General features: G+C 39.4%; 1 protein-coding gene across 1 annotated transcript in view; it reads left to right on the top strand.

The window, feature by feature from the left end:
* The window catches only part of CLSTN2 (calsyntenin 2), a 361,722-nt gene that overhangs the window by 64,801 nt on the left and 280,776 nt on the right, over positions 1-16,145 (top strand). The window lies entirely within an intron of this gene.

Below are 16,145 nucleotides of genomic sequence, written 5' to 3'. Positions count from 1 at the left end.
GCCCCCCCCCCCCCCCAAAAAAAAATTCTGTAATGTGATTAGTATGTGAGGAAAATGATGAAGTGAAAACTTCTTTGCGATTATAATTTAGTCTTGATTCTGATCTGCCTTCTGTTCTGCCAGCCTTGCTGTTAGTCTTCCTGAGAGTAAAGGAAGGGTGGAGGGATGCCTAATAACAGTTGGCTTGATTTTTCTAGTAGCCCCTGTGGGCAAATACAGAGAGTTTAGAAACTTCTAGATTGTACCTGCACAGTATAAGGAAACAGCTTTCTGTGCACCTTTCTGGGCCTGTACTTAACAGATGTTGCTTCAAGAGTCAATAAAAGTGAGAATTTATAGCAGCTATAAGGATGCTGAATTGTGTTATTTCTGTTCTGAAAGATCTTTAGATTTTTTATGATCGTTCTGAGACTGTGCATTATTAGCTTTGAATCAAATAAAAGCATTTAACTTTTCTTGACATGAAATTTTTGACATGCCCACTTTGGTTTTGAAAGATTACAAAAATTCATCTCAATTTTTTTTTTTTAATTTTTAATTGATTTTAACATATCTGGAGCTAACTGAAAGCAGTAAGATATGTTGATGAAAATGTCTATCAATATTTTCAAATTTCTTTCATGACAAAATATGAATTCTGTCATTTCTGTCCAGAATTCTCTTTGTGTTGAACTTAACTGTAGCAGCCTTTGCTGCAGTGACCATGAAATGATGGAATTCAGGATCCTTAGGACAGTGAGGAAGGTGTGCAGCAAGCTCATTACCCTGGACTTCAAGAAAGCAGACTTTGGCCTCTTCAGGGATCTGCCTGACATAGTAGCATGGGATTAAGCCCTGGAGGGAAGAAGGGCCCAAGAAAGCTGGTTGATATTCAAGGCTGACCTCCTCTAAGCTCAGGAGTGATGCATCCCAACAAAGAGGAAGTCAGGTAAGAACGCCAGGAGGCTGCATGGATGAACAAGGAGCTCTTGGACAAGCTCAAACACAAAAAGGAAGCCTACAGAGGGTGGAAGCAAGGACAGTTAACCTGAGAGGAATACAGAGAAACTGTCCAAGCAGCCAGGGATCAGGTTAGGAAGGCCAAAGTCCTGATAGAAATAAATCTGGCCCGGGATGTCAAGGGCAACAAGAAAATCTTCTCTAGGTACATTGGTGATAAAAGGAAGACTAGGGAAAACGTGGGACCTCTGTGGAAGGGAATTGGTAAACCTGGTTACCAGAGATATGGAGAAGGCTGAGGTACTCAAAGGCTTGTTTGCCTCAGTCTTCAGTGGCAAGTGCTCCAGCCACACCCCCAACATGCAGAAGGCAAAGGTGGGGACCAGAAAATGAAGAACCAACCACTGAGAGAACTGGCAGATGAAGTGGCTAAGCCACTATCCATCATATTTGAGAAGTCATGGCATTCTGGTGAAGTTCCTGCTGACTGGAAAAGGGGAAACATAACCCCCGTTTTTAAAAAGGAAAATAAAGAGGACCTGGGAAACTATAGGCTGCTGAGTCTCACCTCTGTGCCTGGCAAGATCATGGATCCTCCTGGAAACTGTGCTAGGGCACATGGAAAATAAAGAGGTGATGGGTGACAGCCAACATGGCTTCACTAAAGGCAAATCCTGCCTGACAAATTTGGTGCCCTTCTACAACGGGGTTACAGTATTGGTGGATAAGGGAAGAGCAACTGACATCATATACCTGGATTTAGGTAAAGCTTTTGTCACTGTCCCACATGACATCCTTCTCTCTAAATTGGAGAGACGTGGATTTGATGGATGGACCACTTGGCGGATAAGGAATTGGCTGGATGATCACACTTAAAGAGTTACAGTGAACAGCTCAACATCCCAGTGAAGAGCAGTGATGAGTGACGTTCCTCAGGGGTCGGTGTTGGGGCCGGTGCTGTTTAACATCTCTGTTGGTGACATGGACAGTGGGATTGAGCGCACCCTCAGCAAGTTCACTGACAACACCGAGCTGTGTGGTGTGGCCGACACCCTGGAGGGAAGGGATGGGCCATCCAGAGGGACCTGGACAGGCTGGAGAGGTGGGACATGCAAACCTCATGGAGTTCAACAAGGGCAAAGGCAAGGTCCTGCACGTGGGTTGGGGCAATCCCAAGCACAGACACAGGCTGAGTGATGAGTGGATGGAGAGCAGCCCTGAGGAGAAGGACTTGGGGGTATTAGTGGATGGAAAACTGACTGTGAGCCAGCAATGTGAGCTCACAGCCCAGAAAGCCAACTGTGTCCTGGGCTACATCAATAGCAGCGTGGCCAGGAGGTTGAGGGAGGGGATTCTCCCCCTCTACTCCGCTCTTGTTAGACCCCCCCTGCAGTGCTGTGTCCAGCTCTGGGGGCACCAGCATCAGAAGGACACGGACCTGCTCGAGTGAGTCCAGAGGAGGCCACGAAGATGATCAGGGGCTGGAGCAGCTCCCCTGTGAGGACAGGCTGAGAGAGTTGGGGGTGCTCAGCTGGAGAAGAGAAGGATTCGGAGAGACCTTCTAACAGCCTCCCAGTACTTAAAGGGGCTGCAGGAAAGATGGGGAGGGACTCTTTATCAGGCAGCTTAGGGATAGGACAAACAGTAATGGTTTTAAACTGAAAGAGGGTGGATTTAGATTAGCTGTAAGGAAGAAATTCTTCCCTGTGAGGGTGGTGAGCCCCTGGCACAGGTTGCCCAGAGAAGCTGTGGCTGCCCCCTCCCTGGCAGTGTTCAAGGCCAGGTTGGACAGGGCTTTGGGCAACCTGGAACTAGATGATCTTTAAGGTCTTTTCCAACCCAAACCATTCTATGATTCTATGAAATTCAACCAGCTCAAATTCTAGCTCCAGGTTCTTCAGATTTATCTTAATATCAATTCTGTTTAGAAGTTAAACCATAAAAATATGCTGTGAAAGTAAGTTTCTGCAGTTTGTTTTGCCTGGGCTCTGTTACTGGCTATCTGCACAGTTTTCTGAAATTTTTCACCTTGAAAGCCTCTCTGGTGTGGCTGGTACATTAGCCTGCAACCCATATTCCTTCTAAGCCATTCCCTTTGGGGTAAGAAAGAGATGTCTGACAGACTAGCTAAGAGTAGAAGAGTGTCTTTAGGCTTGACTTTGTGATCCTGTTAGTCCCCAGGAGTAACTATAATAATGCAAAAAGCTGAGTTTACTTATCTCTTTGTCCTAAGAGATGTGTTCTGGTTCACATGTCATGTCAATGCTTACACTTTGTTATCACACAAGTCTCTTAGAAAATGCTGCACTTTATAAGGAACAATAATTTAAGCACAATACTGTGATAATAATTTAAACATACTGATACTTAATGGGGATATTTAAGTCTTAAGGGCGAGAAGAGATTATATATATATTCTTTTTCTGTTGGATTTTCCCCATGGCATTTAAATGTCCTCTGCAATTATAGGAGACAGATAGCCATTAAAGGACATAGAAATAATTGTAAGGAGTTTGTGTCAGATTATGCAGAACCAAGGATAAGGGAGAAAACATGCTGTAAAAGTAAAGGAAGTGTGTTGTAACCAAAGGCTAATTATATTTTGTCAAAATCATGCCTCCTGTGTCTATAAAAACCCCTGTTCATTAGCATTTACCTGTTAGATGCTTGAGCTGTCTATTAGATTTTGTTGTTTGCAATCAAATTTATAGTGGCCACTTGCCTTTTATTTTCTACAAATAAAAATATAGCCATCTTTGCTACTGAAAGCCTGCAGATTTCTCATCTAAATGGAAAGTAGTGTCAGTTTTTTATTTCCAACATCTCAGTCCACCAAGTTACCAAATGTAGGAGTCTTGGACAACTGGGTGCTATCTTGATCACTTAAGATGATATTATCTTGATTACTTTTCTCTCTGAATACTGTGGTTGCATTCACTAGGGGTATTTCAAAAGGAGATATGAGCTGTCTCATCCACTTTGAGGCTCACTACTACAAGATGCTGCAATGTGTCTTGTTTCTACCCACATCGATCTAATTCTAGAAACTGGTAACTTAAGCAGTCTAGACATAGAATACTGTAGAGTAGTCTAGGTATATAAAATTTTAAAAAAGGGAACTTCTTTGAAGACTGCTGTATCTGAAAGCTATGTGAAAAGTAAAGATTCAACATAGGGTTGCTCAGAATATGACTTGCTATATAAAACTGAGTAGCTACAAAAACCCCCAAACACATGTATGTGTTCCTTCATTAAGTGCTTTTTAGCTCTGTGTCTAGTTCTGTGACCTTCCTGACAAATTATCCTGGAATGTATGTTAAATAATAGGTTGCACAAAGACCCTTACAAGGTCATCCTGACAGGTGAATTTTAATTTCATGCATCACTAGCTGATTAGTTCAATAGGGGTGGATATAGCATACAGAAAAATCTATCCCTCCCCCCAGAAAGAGTTTACAGCATTTTTGGAGATAATGTAATTTCAGCAATTAGAAACACTTTATCAGCTTTCATGAAATATGTATTTCTCTTTGCAAATGAAGCTTTCATCACAATCAAGGTTTGACTTCATTGCTCTACAGAAAAAAATGCCAATAAACAAGCAAACAAAAAAGTATTATGTCTTCTGACAATAGCACATGTTGAGCTTTAGGGAAATGTGACGTAACGTACCCGACTGGCTACAGCAGTTTAGTGAAGTTAAAATCTCTTGTTACAGAAAATGCATTTTGATGGAATGAATTATTTCTTTTTGGGGGGAAGGAATAAAAAAGGACTGGATTAATCTTGATATGACCCAACAAGAAAGTTATGTATGTTTTTCCTGATCTGCGTCTGTGTTTTGGTTCTGCTGTTTGGAGTACCTGTGCTGGATGGCAACTGGGGGATTATGGAATTGAACATTGGAAATGTTCAGAGCTTGTAAGAACCACTGAGATAATTTATATATATGTAAGTTGTATTCTGAAGTACCCATGTTTCAGGCACTTCTGGTGAGCCAATGATGCATGAACAGTCTTTCCTTCAAGACACTTCAAAGGAAAAGTGTCACTCAATTCACTAATCCAGACTTTTTTGATATTGCTGCACTAAAGATAGGAAAATCCATCAGGATTATTTTCTTGTGGATTAACAGCTGCCTCATTTACCAGTGTAAAAATTGCTGTGTTTGCAGGATGCATGGTTTGAACTTCTATTTCACTTTGTTACAGAAGACTTTCCAGAATTACGAGCTTTAGAAAGGTTTGTCATATATTATTGATGTGAGTCTGTGACTTTCTGCTTTTAAGGTGATGGCTAGATCCCATAAGGTGATTGCCTGCTGCAGGGATGGTGGAGGCTGAACATAAGGGTGTGCCAGTGAGCCCAGGTGGGAGGTCAGCGCGTGCAGCACCTTGTGGCATGGACTTCGTTGGGAGCTGTATTCATTAGGATAAAGGACATTTCAGATATAAATACAGAAGCAGTGTATTCTGTCCTTGCTCTTAAAAATTTATTTTAAAAAGGAAAATGGAGGTGAGGCAGGGAAGAGGACCAGTGATATGTTCCAAATAGCTAAAGAAAAGAATTAGCTCAGCTGAATTATCCAAATAAACAATTCTCATATAAAGCAGAATATACAGTTTTAAAGGCAAGAGGAAGGTGTAGGAGAAGTCCTTCATACTAAGAGTTATGATCACCTCAATATGTTCAGGCATTTTAATCCTTGGAAAACTGAGGGGGGTCACTGCCAATATAGTGGAGAGATAGAGAGATTCATGATAGTAACAAGTTCTCTAATCAACAACAAAAACCTAAACAAAACCCCAGTGATGAGGTTCAGTTATTAGAAGTTGAAGTTACAGACACTCAGATGAGAAAATATTAAAACCAGTTAATAGAATTAAGTAGAAGTTTTCTACTATAATGCTTTTCAATGGGAGATGCCAACCCAGCATTCTGCTGGGGTTTATTTTTATAAGCATCTTCTGGAACCCTAATGGATTGCCTCCCTGGCTGGCTGAGCGTGGCAGCCTTGGGTAACCAGGGATTTTAGGTTCCTTCCTGTTTTCAATTTTGAAACTCTGACAATGAAATGCTTAAAAGCACGTGCAGATTTCTGATCAGTCTGAACAGTTCAAGCTGAACTTTTAATTTTATGGAACCCAGAGCTTTTTGTATTGCTCCTAAAAAGGATATTTCAGATGTATCTGTGATTGTTCCAGTATGGCAATTGTGAAAACAATGGATCTTTAACATGAAAAGAAGAATAATGAAATTTAGAGGCAGTAGTTAATTCTCTTTTTTTCACACAGTTCATCATTTCAGTATATCAGAAGTCATAAGATAAAAGGGTATGTTAGAAAAATACAGAAAGAAATAGTAGTTTTGCAGTTGGTTAAGAAAATATTGCAAAAGGTCACTGAGTCAAGTGCTCATTTCTCACAAAAGGCTGAAGAATCTTTTTGCTTCAGAAAACTTCCCACTGTCTGGTGGATCAGTTTCTAAGTGACTAGTTTTATTACAGAATTTTAGCATAAAGCTATCAATAGTAAATACTAAGCTACTGCATTTGCAAGCACATTTTGCTGTTGGCTAATAAACAGCCATGCTATGTTATGTTGTATGTGAGATTTTTTCATAAATCATGTTTGGAAGTGAAGCTTTCTGGCTTATGGGGGATGGTTAGTATATAGAGAATTGAAGCATTTTGCATAAATGTAAATATGCTTTTGAAGACAATTTTTCCCAGACATAATTTCCTTGTGAGTCATTAATACACTTTCAATAATCATGGAAATCTTTGCAAAAAGCAAGTAGTTTATATGTGAAGGCTTTTAATTCATAGTGCTGATTTGTAATTAGCATAGGGTATAGTTTAGCATAGACACCTGGTTTTGTAAGGTGTGAAAGCAAAACATGTATTTTATGATTAGCCATTTTGTAAATCATCAGTGTTATAAAACATTCCAATTCCCTCTGAATTTATACTGTTAATGTTTTATTTCTGGTTTTTAGAACCTGTGAACCTGTTAATGATATTCAAGTAGAATCTTTCTGTCCTGACTCCTAGGCTGAAAGGTCTGCCCATCTCTTGTTGCTGTTTACATAACGAGTCAGAAAAAAACAGCTATTTGTGTTCCCTGCCTTCAAAGGTGTGAAACTGGTTTTAGTCAACACCTTGTTTCATATAAGATTAAAGCTGTTGAATAGGTTGCTGTGTTTCATACGTGAAACTACATTTAGACAAAAAGACTAATTTTATTTTCTTCGTGCTTGTTTAAGCATTAGTAGAAAATTAGGAATCTTACACTGCTTAACAACGTTATGTAGATAATATCAAAACAATAAAACAAAATAAGAAATGAGAAAGTGATCTCAGCATAAGACCTTGATCTTCTTAGGCTGCCTGGTATAAGGCAGACATTGCAAACCAGAGAGGGTCTAGCAGCAGGCAAGCAGGAGGACATCTATAGCTGTGAAACAGTTTCATGCTTTCTGTGTATGAATGTGAAGTTTGAGAGGGGCTGCTAAAAGACACTGGGAACATGTATGAAGGGAAAAGGAATAATCTGGCTGTTGATGCTCCCTGTAGTCAGGAAGAGGTGGATGGAGAAATGGACAAGGGGTGAGAAAGATTTTGGGGCAGTTGTGGGCTGGGGTAGTATGACTGCTCTCTAGCCCTTTCATTTTCCTCTCCCAGTTTATGTGGTTGCACTGAGGAGGAGGCAGCTTGTCCCAGTGTGACTTGGCTCTGCAGGGGCCATTCAAAGGAGGGTGGGTAGGAGCAGGTGTGCAGTGCTGGGAGACCTTTCCATATGGAGTACTTCCCAACTATTTAGCTGAGACTCGTGGCTTAATTACGTTTCGTACCTGGCCTTTTCACCAGTGGATACTGACAGAAGAAAGAACAACTCCTGATGTGAAATTTAATCTAAAAAACTAGAAAAATAATCCAAGAAGAAATAAATGGGTAAAATGTTGTTTCTACCTTGCTGAAAGAATTTGTTTCTATTTTGGTTATATTCTCTACAAAGCTGGTTGTAAGCAATACGTTCTTGACCACTTGCATGACACATGGACAGTCACAGTTCAGATAATCAAACAAGTCTCCTGGCTTCAGCAGACCATACACTTATAGTCCTCACTCTTCCACAGAAACATATATAGCTCAAATTTTATTCTGGATAATTTGTGCTGTATAGATTAGCAGCAGAAAAGCTCTTACTATAAATTATTACTTAATTTGGCTGCTATTTTATATCAAACATACATTTTTAATTGAAGGGGCTTGAATAAAGTCATGTAGGTTCTTACTGATGAAAATTTGCATGTAAAGAACTAAAAGAAATAGCTAATATAGTGTATGTCTTTGACAAAAGTGGCCCCCACCTCTCTTCTAATTATTTTCTCTATATTTATTTCCAATATATCTCTTCTAAATATTTTTTATATTAGTGTTTGTGCAGTGACTATGCTTATAAAGGTTCCTTATCCATTCACAGCTGTGTTCTCAAACCGTTAATCTTCGGAAGAACACAATCCTCCTGTGCATTTGTTAGAACTGACATTCACCCTCATAGCTTTAGGCTGAATGCTTTTTCTTTTTTCTCTCTTGAAGTCTGCTAGCACTTCAAGCGTGTATCTCGGAGTCCGTATGAAGGATGACAGCCTGCGCTTCCCTATTCACAAGATACTGAAGCTTCATCTCATTCCTTAGAGGAAATTTCTTGCTCTGCTCTGAAATGAGAACATACCGGGTCACTCCAAAGGCCTGTCCTGTCTCTCATGCTGTCGAGGCGGGGTATGCTTTGGGAAAAAATTCAAGAAAAAAACATGATTGTGGGCTGATCACTTTCTCTGCTGTATCTGTCCAGTTTCTACTGTCTTGAGAATAGTGTGATTTCATAAGGTGTCAGTAAAAAGTGAATGCAACCCAATGAGCAAGAGAAAACCCCCTCCAAAGATTAGAACAGAGTTACTGAAAGCACATAATTATTTTTACCCATGTTCATATTGTAAATACTGGTTTTGATAGAAAACTTAAAGACATCAAATTTTGTTCTTAAATACATCTGTTGCACAAGCATCTCAGTTCATGGCTAGATCTAGCTTCACAGATGATTTATAAGAACTTTCCTCCTTTTGGACAATGCATTTGTTATTGATCATCTAACTGTACACTGAAGAAATTATGATAAATGCTGGGAAGTTTCATAGGCATTAGTTATGCGCTTAGTTATTCGGAAATGAAAATAATTTGCATAGTTTCTCACTTTTCTTTTTTTTTTTTTTGGTTGAACTCAGCATAAATGTAATCATTATCTGCTTACTGTGTGAAAATATCTTTTTAGGGCTATACACATTGTATTTAGTGTATTATCAAAGAATATTTGCTTGACTCCTTGTGAAGATGAACTAAGCAGTTTACCTTGGCGCTTAGGGACTCAACAGACTGCCAGAGACTAAACTGATATTGAACAAAATTCACTTCTTTTGTGGTTGCTATTTCTTTCAACTGATCCTAACTGTAAAATCTGTATCAAAGAAAACAACTCCATGATATCTTTCTGACAACCTCTTAGTCTCCATGAGATTCTGGGAGAACTACAATAAACCAGTCTGTCAATAACATGGCTTTCATCTTAATATCCTGAAGGTATGTTACATGTTATCCCTTAAAGGAGATGAAGCTTTCACATGTATACACTTTCCTTGTGTAGCCCAGGATGCCCCTGTAAACTGGAATCCTTCCCAGCTCTCTGCCTTTGTCACTTAGGTTGTTTCAAATTGCCGACAGCAGCAAAGGACGAGTGCCTGCAAAATGTCCTCTGTTGACCTACAAACCCCGAAGATTGATCATTCCAAAGGATAATGTTCAGAAGCAGAACCATGTTAGGTTGCGTACCATATTTTCCATAAGAAAAATAGCCTGAGGCAGCTGGTGAGACCTGAAGACCCTTCTGTTATTTGAGAATAGAGTTTCAAAAAATCTAATAAAAGCAATACAGGTTTTGGATTAAATCTGAATGTTCACTCTCATACAGAAGTGGAATTCTCCTGTCAGAAAGTCTAGCAATGGGATATTCACACAATATGTGCATATCAAATTATTTCTGACTTGTAAGCCTCGTCCTCCCGTGCAGGTAAAAACAAAGATGCTGCTGGACAAAGGACTTGACTGTAAGAAACCTGTTTCTAATACATGATATTTGGAATTGTATGCAAATAATTGATAAAGCATTACTTTTAAGGCTACCTGCCTGAGCAGGTGAATGCCTGTGAGTATGCCTGTGGCACTGTGGGTAGGAAAGTGAGCAGCATTACCCATACAGCCTTACAAAAGTCAAAGTGATCCTGTATATTTTCCTTGTTAGTTAAGTGCGTATTTAGGTTTTGAAAAATAAGTGCTTGGGAAGGGACAGTGTTTCTTGCCTGTCAGGAGGGAGATGCATGGAAGAAATATATTGTTGTTTCATTTAAATAGTAACAATAGCAAAATTTTCAGTTTAGTATTTTGATTTTCTCCAAATTTGTGTTTTCTCTTTCCATAAAATACTATACTACCACTATTAATACATCTTCCAGATGATACCTTGTCACTCTTGGTAGATCTTATCTACTGGGGAAGATGATTTTTATTGATTTGGAATATTTTTTATTAAAAGTTTCGAAGTACAATTTCCACATTTTGTTACCAACTTATTTATATCACTTGTTTTCTTGAAGAATGTTACAATCACAGAAAACTTCATATTTTACACTCCAGTAATTCAGATCGATAAATCCAATTGTACAACTGCAGGAATACAAGATCATAACAGATAAACTAAAAACAAAGGTTTGAAGATTCAGTCTCTAGTTTGACATTAACGTAAACACTGAATCTGGTTATATGCCCTGCATCTCTGTTATGTAGCAGAGTACTTCACTGTTTGAAAATCTAAATTTGCGATTGACTTTCTGATTCTGTAAAGGATTGATTGCATTGTTAGCTTTATACAGCAAATCAGTGAGACTATTCACTTACACTGAAAAAGTGTACATCTTTAAAGACTCTAGATTGGAGCCTTTAAAAATAGCAATAGGTTAGATTGGCAGAGAAACCTATTTTTGTTGTTTTGAAGCACAGTTTGGTTACCGTGAAAGTAGATTCTGATGAGCTGAACAAGACCTTCATGGCATTTTAAACATGTTACAAACTATAGCAGAAGTGACTTCAGTTAAACAAATTACTGGGAGCAATGTATTTGTTACTCATGTACTGATGCTACAGGTCCTTTGTCCTTCAGTAGAGAGTACAAGAGCAGATTTCAGAGCCCTGCCCAGCTCAGAATATCCCACTCCAGGATGCCACTTCATTGTATCATTGAGGATTGGGAATGCAAATACCTTCCTAGTCACTAGTGACTGCTTATGTGTCAGCAGCAAATATGGAGTCATCTGAGTTTTGCCCTTTTGTTCAGGTTTTCTTGCATTTGCTGTGGGCTAAGAGCATTACTGCACTATGACAGTCTTGGCTACCACAGATGAGTTTATGCCTGATAACTTGATGCTCACAGTATGTGTGTCTTGCCTTAATGATTGCTTATTAGAGTACCGAGTGTTTTATAAGCTTAATTTGCTCAGTGACTTCAGTCAGTTTAATTTACAAGGAGATGCTTTTGCAGGGCTTCTGAGGGTGGCTTTATCACATATTTTAATTAATACAAAATCAGTTTTAACTTATGGCTCTTTCCTTGTTTAACGAGTATGAATACTCTGTTACTGAACACAGCAGCAAGTTCAAACCGAAGGATTGAGGTTAGGAAATGTGAAGCGGTCTCCTAAGTGTGTCATGTGCCTTTCACAGCATGCTGTCAGCTGCTCATGTTTTGCTTTAAGTAGGTGTGCAGAAACAGCCACAAATCTGTGCTTATGCTGGTTCTTCAATTTTTCTAACTAAAGCAAAGATAATCCATCAGAAAACTCTGCCCATCTATGAAGGTCACATCCACTGTTTTCCTCAGTCAAGAGAGGATATAATAGGTCACAATGTACCTTGATTGCTTTCAGTTGCTCTTTAGAGGGTGACAGTTGTTTGTAATTACTCTAATTTCTGGACTAATTGAGGATGAGACTTCTGTTTTATTAAAAGGATCAATTCTGAGTGTGGAGGCTTACCAACGTCTATGGTAAATACTCCAGCAATGATAAGCACTAAGGTAAGAAAAAACTTTCATTGAGTAAGGTAGATATTTGTCTCTACTTCTGCTGGAGAAAAGCATGGTTTGCCAGCAGCCAGTAGTAAACACATGAAGTAAATCCATTGATGAAAGAGTAGCAAGTTTAAGGTGTAAAGTCCACTTTAAAACCTCATTTGTTTTCATCATTAAAGAGCAGGAAAACCTACTTGTTGCTGCAAAAACCATTAAAATAACTGTCTTTTAAATTTTTATCCCCTCTTGTGTTGCACTGTTCTTTTACACATTTGGAGATATAATCAAGATCTGTATATCAGTATTGGCTTCTATGTTTGGTTCTCCTAGTCTCAAAAATAGTTTTTCTACTACCTTTAGTCTCTGATGCATCTCTTGAGGCTGCAGGCATGCTTTTGCTGTTATTCTGATCCTATACTTGGCAGCTTCAGTTCTAGAAAACCAGGTGAAAGATCGCACACACAGATTGAGGTAGTTGGGTGGGGTTTCATGAAGTGGCTAGTGAGGTGTGTCATGGTTTAAGCCCAGCTGGCACCTAAGCACAACACAGCTGCTTGCTTGCTCCCCCATGGTGGGATGGGGGAAGTTATTGGAAGAATATAAGTGAGAAAACTTGTGGATTGAGAAAAAGACAGTTTAATAGGTGAAGCAAAGGGCATGCATCTAAGCAAAGCAAAACAAGGAATTAATTTGCCACTTCCCATGGCAAATGCGTAACGGTGACTTGGGAAGACGAATGCCATCACTCTAAACATCCTCCCCTTCCTTCTTCTCCAGTTTTATATGCTGAGCTGATGCATGTATCCCATAGCTGGGATATCCCTGGGTCAGTTGGGGCCAGCTGTCCTGGCTGTGTCCCCTCCCAGCTCCTTGTGCACCGCTGGCTGGTGGTGGGGGTGAGGAGCAGAAAAGCCTTGGCTCTGTGTGAGCACTGCTCAGCAACAGCTAAAACATCCCTGTGTTATCAACACTGTTTCCAGCACAAATCCAAAACACAGCCCCATCCCAGCTACTGTGAGGAAAGTTAACTCCATCCCAGACAAAATCAGCACAGGTGTTAAATGAGATCATTTCTGACTTAATAACTTTATTAAGCGTCTAGAAGAGGGTGTGTGTGTCACAGGACAAATCTTTCAGTGACTGAAAACCGGAAGCTTTCTGCATTATAGAGGTAGAAATCAAATTTACTTGCCACCTGGAGAAAGATGCTGCCACACAGATCTATGGAAAGCTTGTGTGGGAGAAAAGATGTGGGATAAGAACAATTTGGAGAACTGAAATGATGCATGTGTGACTTTACTTAAAAGTAGAAGAAAAGGTGGGGATTTCTAAGAGAAATATCAGAGAAACCAGTAGGTGCACCACACCGTGAGTGTAGTTTAGAGCTGCCATTATAGGCAGTTCTCTGATTCCACAAAGAGAATGCTGTATTCAGTTCCAGATTGACAGCAAAAATAAGTAAAAATTTACAGAGAATTGAAGAAAACAAGGCATAATGTTTGAGGACTCAAAGGAAAGATTCAAAAGAAACTATGAAAAGCAGAATGGGTATAATATTGTTAATCTGTCATCAAATTAGCTGTGTTTAGGCACAGATAAAGAACTCTTTTTTTTTTTTTTTTAGTGTTCAGCAATGAGGACAACAGTAAAAGGGTATCATTAAGACAAACACCAAGGGAAAAAAAAAATTGTAAGTAGATGCTGCTAGTCCTGCTAAGGAGTTTCTCAGTGGAATTGTTATCACCTGAAGCATTCAAACTGAAAGCACTGGGAAATATGCTCTAAGAAATGAATCTTTCTTATTAAGAGTGTAGTAAATGTATTTGGGCTCTAGAGTCCCACAGTGTGATAGGGCATGTCATCTAGACAGACTGGAAAGGGGGAGAAAGGCAATGGGAGGCCCAAACTGGTTTGTTTTAAAGTCTCTGGACATGCTGTGTTTATTTCAAAGACTTGCATTAGCCTGAGGCAGAGCACTCTGTCCCAAGCGATGTACCTGGATGTGTTACTGGCATAATTGCTTTCATGCTTAGTAAACTGGAAGTGGAGAATGGCCAGTGAAGTGGTCTGCCATTTCATATCCTTTGGAAGAGCAGAGTGTTTCACGTGACAGTGTCCAATATCTGTGGAAACTAAAGTCAGCCCTCCAAGTGCCAGTGAGGCACTGAGCTTTTCTGAACCTGCTCAGAAGAACAGGCATGGTGTACTTGCATTACTTTTTCAAGATTAGGATAACATTGCTTAGTCTGTATGTTATAAATATTTAGTCTTCTGTGGGTTTATGTATTTGAAAGAGAAATATGATGGATGCAGTGAAAATTAACCAGATTATTGTGGAATTGTGTGGGAAGAAACAAGATAATTACTGGTATAAATTGAAGTCAAAGGCTTTAACAGAATGAGGGCTTCAGTATGATTTTTGGAATGATGAATTTCAAATTGAAAACCAAATTGCCAGCGCATTCATATGACATATCTGACTTGGACTGTGAATTTAGGGAAGTTAATTTGTGCTGAATGACAACAAAAGTACCTGCTTCCAAAAAGAACATGAAAATATGACTAGCCTCTCAAATCCAGGACATTACCTTGGGGTACGAGGGAGAATTTAGGCACAGAAGAATTGATGGGTGGAGAGCAATGGTGGCTGTTTCATATTTTGGGTTTTTTCTTGTGTTGTTTAGTTTTGTTTGGTTGTTTTTATTGGTGTGGTTTGGTTTGGGTGTTGTTTTGTGTGGGGTTTTTTTTAATATTGTAGGAGGGATTGGTTTTTTTTGGGGAAAAAAAAAAAAGACGACATTGATCTATAAACAAACCTTTGAAGCAGACAAAAAGGAAGGCAGGTGAGAAGGATTTGAGGGTAGACATCCTAGATTGGAAGACTGATTAATTATCCAATCTCTGTGGGAGCACAGGACAACCATCACCTCTGAAAGGGGATGCAGCAGAATCTGACCCTCCTTCCAGAGCAGCCCTTGGTGGTGGTGAAGCAATGAAGGAAGCGAGAGTGTCTTCAGGCTTCCCTGAAACCACGAGTCCTGTGACCTCCTGTGAATCGTGTGGATGCAGCTGGAGAGTTGTTTTGTACTGTGATTATTTAGTGTGTATCATAAGCATTTCCTTAAGATAAATATAATAAATTGGTCAGGTTTTTAGACCTTGAAGGACTGTTATTTTTATAATTATGAAATTTAAGTTAAAGATCTGAAGATCTTTCTAACGCAGGTCACTAAAGGGCATTCTCACTGAAAAAAGTATACTGTTCCATCTTTCTATGGATGTCTGGGTTAAATATCATTCACTAATGCTAATAAACCAAGCCTCAGTTAGAAAAGCAGCAGGGGCCATCATCCTTTTCCTTCCCTCAGTCTGTAATTTGAAAGCAAGTAATTTTTAATGTCTTTCTTATATTCAGAGGCCTCAGAAAACTTCAAGCTTGTTTTACTCAGATCTGTGTAATTGCAGCCACTCCTGAGAATTTGTCTGGAGATTACTAATGCAACTAATGCAAGAATTAATTGTACTATGGAAATACTGTCTGGATCAAGCCTTCAAAATTGTGAAGCTAGCTGATGAGGTTTGGTACAGGTCTATCAAAACCGAGGTGATATGGGGCATATCCATAGCAAACCTCGGTTTTAAATTGATGTGCCTGTAGAACGTAGGTACCCTAGTTTAAGTAAAACCTGGATAAATATCTTCCCCAAATTCTGACGGTCATTAGTTCTCTGATATATACAACACTTGTTTCCATAGGTGTGACTGTATCCTACACAACAAAGCTGGCATGATGCCCGCAGCAATCAGACCCTTTAAAAGCTTTGCATACCTTCAGTTGAGTTGCAGGTTTTTATACCCACAATAAATAAAGCCATGCTTAAACCAGGCTCTAAAGCATACCTGGTAAGGAAAATAAGCCAGTCAGCTTCATTACACTTCTGTTGGAGTACTCGCTCCTTTCCTTCTACTTGCAAATTATTGCAAGAATACTACTACTGGCAAGATGAGAAAACCTGTAAATATTTTACT

The sequence above is a fragment of the Athene cunicularia genome (genome assembly GCF_003259725.1).
Source record: "Athene cunicularia isolate RWA chromosome 9 unlocalized genomic scaffold, athCun1 chr9_part1, whole genome shotgun sequence".
Lineage (NCBI taxonomy): Eukaryota > Metazoa > Chordata > Aves > Strigiformes > Strigidae > Athene > Athene cunicularia.
Note: the sequence above shows the minus strand (reverse complement) of the source record. Positions and strands in the feature narration are given on the sequence as shown.